Source organism: Papio anubis, chromosome 6, assembly GCF_008728515.1.
Source record: "Papio anubis isolate 15944 chromosome 6, Panubis1.0, whole genome shotgun sequence".
Classification (NCBI taxonomy): domain Eukaryota; kingdom Metazoa; phylum Chordata; class Mammalia; order Primates; family Cercopithecidae; genus Papio; species Papio anubis.
The window spans coordinates 28,920,739-28,928,472 of NC_044981.1; the positions used below are offsets into that span (position 1 = coordinate 28,920,739).

General features: G+C 34.3%; 1 pseudogene; it reads left to right on the top strand.

The window, feature by feature from the left end:
• Positions 1–5,644: 5,644 nt before the first annotated feature.
• On the top strand, positions 5,645–7,532 carry LOC101023705 (annotated as a pseudogene).
• The last annotated feature ends 202 nt before the right edge of the window (positions 7,533–7,734 follow it).

Consider the following 7,734-nt stretch of genomic DNA (forward strand, 5'->3'; position numbering starts at 1 on the left):
CCATATTGGCCAGTCTGGTCTCAAACTCCTGATCTCGTGATCTGCCCACCTCGGCCTCGCAAAGTGCTAGGAGTACAGACGTGAGCCACTGCGCTCAACCCATGATATATCTTTATAATTCCATCCTTTTTTTTTTTTTTTTAAACCACTGTGTCTAACATTTATCTTAAGATGAGAATGAAAAAGCTTCTGCCAGCATGTCAGTAATGCTACACCTTGTCCTAACACAATCTCAGTGGTATCGTCATATTTTACATCGTGTGTGTGTGCTCACCTTAGGAGTGCATAGTTTTTCTGATAGCTTATGAAGATGAAAAGAATGGGAAAAGGAAATCATATCTTGCAACAACTAAATGCTAATTTCTAGACCTCAACTCCAGCTGAGCTTCCATCCATAATGCTTTAATAGTTTTTGATCTACTCTAATTCACATTCCTCCCAAACAAAGCACTCAAATTAACAGAAGCTTGAAGAGATCAGTTAGTGTCATTTATTCCTTTTGATTCTTCAGATACGACTTTCAGTGTGTTTTATTTATCTTAGTGTGTATTGTAGGGAAAAATGTTGAGGGCTGCTGCCTTAGAAATACTTTGCAGTAATTAAATCATGTCATGCTGTCTGTATTTTCACAAGTTACTAACATCTCACCTAAAAACGTTAACATTTGCTGGTACCCAGTAGATTGGCCTGAACTCTCCTACAAGTCTAGTTACCAAAGCATGAAAAATATTGGAGCTTGGTACAATCTCCTATGGACCAGAATATCAGACATTTCCTAGATTTTGATAACTGAGTGAATTCTGCTAGTCCCCACAGGTTGTAGGATCACTGGTTAAATTCCTCTTCAATAAGACAGAGAAATTTAAACATATGATTACATGACCATTTAATCATATTTATCTGAAAAATTATATTTAATATATTTTAAAGTGAAGTGGAGTGATATATACTAAGCTCGTGGTAGTTGTCTCTGGATTCAGTGTTGGGTCAGAGAGTGATAGTTAAAGGGGATATAAACTTTATCTGTGACACTTTATGTGCTAAAAATGCTGAAAATAAAAATGACAAAAGTTATGGTTGATTCTGTGTGGTGGGAACATAGATGTTTATTTTTAATATTTTAAATATCTAAAAGAATGATGAAGAAATAATGTAGACTAGTTTGTTAAACATCAGTTCAAATTAAAATTTACTATAATAGTAATAGTAGCTAACATGTATTGAATGATTATGCACTGGGAATCGAGGATGATGTTTACATATTTTTCATATTGAGTTTTCACAACAGTCAAGACTACTGAAGCCAACACCATTTCAGTTGCTTCGATTAAATAGACAGGAAAATACCTGATCATGCTCTTAAAATTACTAATTTTAAAATATAATTGTATTGTAAATGTGACTTGATTTTCATACCAAGACTTTGTTTGGTACCCCTGGAAAGTATTAGCTAGACACAATGTAACAATTTAAAAATCTTTATTAATTTATAAACTCATGAGATACTTTTTAAAAAAATATCAACAAGCCAATCACTAGATATAGACTAGCTATCAGAGAAAATTTAACTTTTTTATATATTTCAGCAAAGTTTTTGATAAGACATCAAGGGAAATTATTGATAACAATATTTTGGAAATATTAAACAATTTGTTTAAACATTTTCTGAGTTTGGTAGTGATCTTCTGAGTATAGTTTGAATGGTCTTCAAAGGTAATTTTTAACACTTTTTCAGGGCTGAACTTGGCCTTGAATTTTAGAGATGTTAGACACAATTAAAGAATTCAAATTAATAAAACAAATATGTATAATGTAATCTTTATATTTTCCTTTTAAAAATGTTTCATGCCTTCTCCCATTCCTCAGTTAGACCACCTGACAAACTTTATCTCAAATTTGGCCCATAGCATACTGAAGAATTGGGGAAAAAGTTTCAGGTAACTCAAGATAACCCATTCCTTTCCCTGAAAATATAGCTCAAAGCATTTTTCTCAGTGACGGTTGGACTATAGATTCCTTGTCATCTTAGTGTAACAATGTAGCATCATGCCAAGAACATCGTTGAGAAACTATTCTAACCAGGACAACTCCTTGAAGGGCATTAATTCCCACTTTGGGATTTACCCTTCCAGTTGCCCAGTCGAGGAAAGCAAGTCACATTCTTTTGTTTCCAAAAAGCGCCCATTTACTCTAAGATAAAGGCCCATCTCTTGATACACTGAAAGCTCTAACAAGTTTATCTTTTGAGTAAAACTAGTTTTTTTAGTAGACTCAGTGCTTTTTCTTTTGTAGCAATAATAGTCATCGTTACATTAGATTGTTTTCCTAATTTGATGTAGTAAATGAATGAAGTGTAGGCAGCCATTTATACTGGTGATTTCAAGGTGATCAAAGTCAGAGATCAGATCCGTCTATTCATGATGAGGGCATTGGTTGGGAAGACAATATACAAGGAATGTGGACAGACACAGGAAGGACAGAGTGAAAGGCTTTGTTTGAGTACTGCTTAATTACTAGAAAAGAGTATAAAGAAATAATATGGTAAGAATTTAAAAACTTGGCCAGTGATACGGAGATGGGGAAAAGAGGCCATTTCCCCCCCATTATACCCGATTTCCAAAACTAGAGAGGATCATTTGTTCATGGTCCATGAGAGCATCTTTTACTTTTTAATTTTTAAGGGTACATACTAGGTGAATGTATTTATGGGGTACATGAGATTTTTTTGATAATTTCTTTCTTTTTATTTTTTGTAGAGACAGGGTCTCATTTCATTGTCCAGGCTAGTCTTGAACTTCTGGGCTCCAGAGATCCACCCACCTTGGCCTCCCAAAGTGTTGGGATTACAGATGTGAGCCACGGTGACCGACCAAGATATTTTTGATACAGGCATACAATAAGATATCTCGCAGCGGCCTCTTGTTTTAGTTAATGTACAAGAAAGAAGAAAACTGTATCAGCATGAGAGGAAGTAACTATAACATTTGTGTTCACATTTCTCATGATGTATTATCTCCCATTCTAGAGAAATTTTAAAAAATGTCTTGGAAAACTTTCATCATCCCTCTAGGGCAGTGACCTCTGAGTGAAGTAATCTTCATGATTTATTCTTTGACTATTGCTGTTTCTTGATTCAGCCGTAACTTTTAAATTTTTCTTTTAAAACAATGTGCAGACTAATTTTCTTGGATGGTTTCTAAGTTGTTGAAAGTAATCTAGATTAGTGTAACAACTGGCTAATGATTATATACATTACCAAGTCTATTAATAAGGTCTGAGGTCAATCTTTTAATCTTGGGATCAAACTGAATGTTCCAAACTTTTCTGCTGAAACTCAACCAATTCGCTACTCCTGACATCTTTTTCAGGAGTTGCATTTATAAAACAGGAGCGATTAAGAGACCCTTGAAAGAAGCAATCACAGGTGGCCCCGCAATGATTCCTTTCTTCCTGTGCCGTAACCAGTTGGGAGGTATAAGAAAAATAACTGACTGTGGGAGGAATGAAATAGAGGGCATGTGCCAAAGCTGGAAGAAGCAAAGAATTCAGAGAAAAAGGGATAAATGGTGGGTTACTATGCCTGACACAATAACTATATAACAAAAGTAAGTATTATGTTTTTTATGAAAGACTGAAAACTCACTGGAGAAAAAGCATCACCTAGGAGTCATAACAATTTGTAAGATATTATTTTATTTTTAACAAAAAAGTAACATGAGATTCACTGGGCGCAATGTATTAAATGATGAACAGCCACTTAATGATTCATTAAATATTCAGAACTCTCCAAATTGGAGAATAAATATGTACTAATTATAACTCATGCTCAGAATTTATATACTATCTAAATTATTGTCCTAGAGAAAAATACATCATGTAGAAAGCTGCTTCAGGCCGTGTGGTTCAGCTTTGTGAACCCTGTGACAGACACACCTGCAACTCTAAGACCTTCACTCAGGCTCTTCTCCATTTTCCTGCCCCTCCCTCCCACCTTTCCTTCCTTCCTTTGTTCTCTCAGTGAATTTTTATCTTCCTTCCCCTAAGATTTTATCTTTTCAAATTCAGTTATATTCACACATTCTTTAGAAGTATTCTATCACTCTTCTCCCCAGATTTTTAGCTTAGTTCATATCATGAATACCCATTTGTTTGTGTCTTCTCTATTTGTATTCAATTTTTCAGTTTAGAAATAAGTTTTGAGTCCAAGTAAACAAATTAGAAGATAAGCTTCTTATCTAATTGAAGCTAAACATTTTTTTCACTTTACGTGAACATTTTGAAATCACTACCAAATTCAATATTTTCAACGTATTATTTCATCCATATGTAAGATTATTGGGATTGTAATTGTTGTTTTCTATAATCACATTTATGAAAATAACCTGAAAATGCTGAAAAGAAAACTAAACTTCCTTGTTAATTAACAAAGAAAGATTTTGTGTTTTATGGAAATTATTTTCCTTAGCTAGGTTAGAAATTTCTTTCAATTACCATTTACCTAGAAGTCACCATAAAATGAATGAGAAGAACTTGATAGTTATTTTTCTATAAAAAGGCAAACATATGAATAAAATATAAAATTAAAAAATTATTTTCTATTTTTTATGACTTTTTATTATGGTAAAATTTCAAACTTAGAACAGAGTTGAAAAAAGTAGTATGAAGACTAGCATTTACCCTATAACCAGATTGAGTATTAGTTTATATTTCCCCCAAAGCTTTGTTATATCATCTATCTATCTATCTATCTATCTATCTATCTATCTATCTATCTATCATCTATCTCTTTTTCTGGACTAGCTGAGAGTAAGTTGGAGATGCCACGTACCTTTACACCAAATACTTTATTCAATGTTTCTTGTCTAAGAAGAAGGATGTTATTTTACATAAGTCCTGCACAGTACCCAAATCAGCAAATTTAATATGGGCACAATATTATTATCTAATCCATAGTCCACAGTGAGATTTCTTAAATTGTCTCAATAATTTTGTTAATAGCTAGTTTTTTAAAAAAAATCCCAGATCATACACTGAGACATCATGTCTCATTAGTCTCCTTTCATCTGGACCAGTGCCTCAGCCTTCATTTGTCTACTTAAACTTGATACTTTTGAATTGTACAAGCAAGCTATTTCTCTCAATTTGAGTTTTTCTTATGTGTATTCATTATTAGAATTAGTCTGTGTAATTTTAGCATAAATATCACTGAAGTGACATCATGTCCTGTTCAGAGCATCATCTCAGCAGTCTCATGATGTTGGTTTGTACAAATACAGGTGATCTTAAGATCAGTAAAATCACCTGGTTATGGTGGTGTCTGCCAGGTTTTTCTACTGTAAACTTTACTATTTTTCAATTTGAAATTAACAAGAAAGTTGTGAGGAGATATTTTAGAGTATGTACATATCCTGTTCCTCATTATTCATTTATTTACTTTTTTACTTTTTATATCAGTATGAGCTTTCTAATTCTTCTTTTGTTAAACTCATTACTACTAATGGTTAAATTGTCTTACAATTAAATGATGGCAAGCCCTTCAAACTGGATTTTATTTTTTTTATGTGTCCTGATGTTTTTTGGAGCATAGCATTTGTTTACTATTTTTTGAGTTTACCTGACTTTTTTTTTTTTTCTCTCATAGGAAATGAATGATGATAGAAAAGTCAATGCTAGCTCTGAGGGGTACTTTATTTTGGATTTTCTAATTGGCCTTATCTGGAAGTAGTTCTCTTTGTGGTTATTTTGATCTTCTACTTGATGACACTGGTAGGAAACCTGTTCATCATTATCCTGTCATACCTGGACTCCCATCTCCACACTCCCTTGTATTTCTTCCTTTCAAATCTCTCATTTCTGGATCTCCGCTACACAACCAACTCTATCCCTCAGTTGCTGGACAATCTGGGGTCTGGAAAAGACCATTTCTTATGCTGGTTGCATGATTCAACTTTACTTTGTTCTCACACTGGGAACCACAGAGTGTGTCCTACTGGTGGTGATGTCCTATGACCATTATGCAGCTGTGTGTAGACTTTTGCATTACACTGTCCTCACGCACCCTCGTTTCTGCTGCTTGTTGGCTGTGGCTTCTTGGGTAAGTGGTTTTACAAACTCAGCACTTAATTCCTCATTTACCTTCTGGGTACCCCTGTGTGGACATCGCCAAATAGATCACTTTTTCTGTGAAGTTCCAGCACTTTTGTGATTATTGTGGGTCAGTACCCATGCAAATAAGCTGACCCTCATAATCACAAGCTCCATTTTTGTTCTCCTACTTCTCACCCCCATTTTCACTTCCTATGGTGCCATCGTCCAGGCTGTACTGAGGATGTAGTTAACTGCTGGGCTTCGGAAAGTGTTTGGAACATGTGGAGCTCATCTTATGGTTGTATCTCTCTTTTTCTTTCTGGCCATGTGCATGTATCTCCAGCCACCATCAGGAAATTCTTGAGATCAAAGCAAGTTTGTTGCTCCGTTTTATACTGTTGTCACACCTAGTCGTAACCCTATAATCTACACCCTCAGAAACAAAGATGTAAGAGGGCCAATGAAGACACTAATGGGGTGGGAATGAGCCTGTGTATGTGTGATATTAACAATAAAATGGAGTCTCTCCTCACAATGATTCATCCATCTGTTTATTTATCAACGATTCTTTTATTCACTCACTCTGTTAGTACTTGCTGAGCATGTACTCTTAACAAAGTCATGGAGTTCCTGGTAACAGGTAGGAATAAAACATATTCAGCTTAAACACCATTCACTTGTGGAGAAAACAGCTATGTAAAATCAAGATAAAACATCTATAGCGATGTTTTTCCATGGCACAAACCTAATGAATCCAAGACAGACTTTTCCTGATTAAAAATAAGGCATGAAATTTGTTGCAAATATTGATAAAAGTGAAGTTATAATTCCTACGAAAAGATGATGCTCTCAATGTAAAAATATCTAGAATATGTCTTTTAATTTTTTGCTTTTTGGGCAGAATACTTTTGTCTTCTATCTTTAGTTTAGTTGAATACACAGCAAAATACTTCAAATCCTTTCCTCCAACACTGCTTATTCTTTGTTGGATAGTAAATTTTGAGAGAAATTTTGGTCCATATTCTTTGATATCCAATATCAATAGTAAGACAATAAGTTTTATGAATTGTAGCAAGAGACACGTTGAAGCAGTGTAGCAGAAGTTAGCATCTGAGATCCCTCTTTTTTGCAAGGCAGTGGTATATTGGAGGTGAAAGGAGCTGGTAAAGCTGATCTATGTAGCTTACAAAGAAGTGGTCATCACCGGCTAGATATACTTAAGTGAGGTAAGTGCTTGGAACAACTGCATTACCTAAAGAGCTATGGAGAACATTTGAGGCAAATAGAAAGGCTCTGAAAATAACTTGAAGTCAATGGGTATGTAAAAGAATTATGTTTAAATATATTGGAAAAATTTTATGATAAAAGCTGTTACATGGAAAATGTTAGTTTATTTTTTTTAAGCTTGTTGTAATTTGAATATTTATAGTTAATAAGTATATTAGGAATGTCAATATATGGTGTCAAATAAAGAAATATATTTTATAGGAGTTATCATTTTGTTCTATATATTATTGCCAACCATCTTCATCTGAAATAATTGTGCTATACCTAGAGCAATTTTTTTTTTTTTTTTTGAGACAGAGTCCCTCTGCTTTGTGGAGTGTGTGCAGTGGCCGGATCTCAGCTCACTGCAAGTTCGGCCCC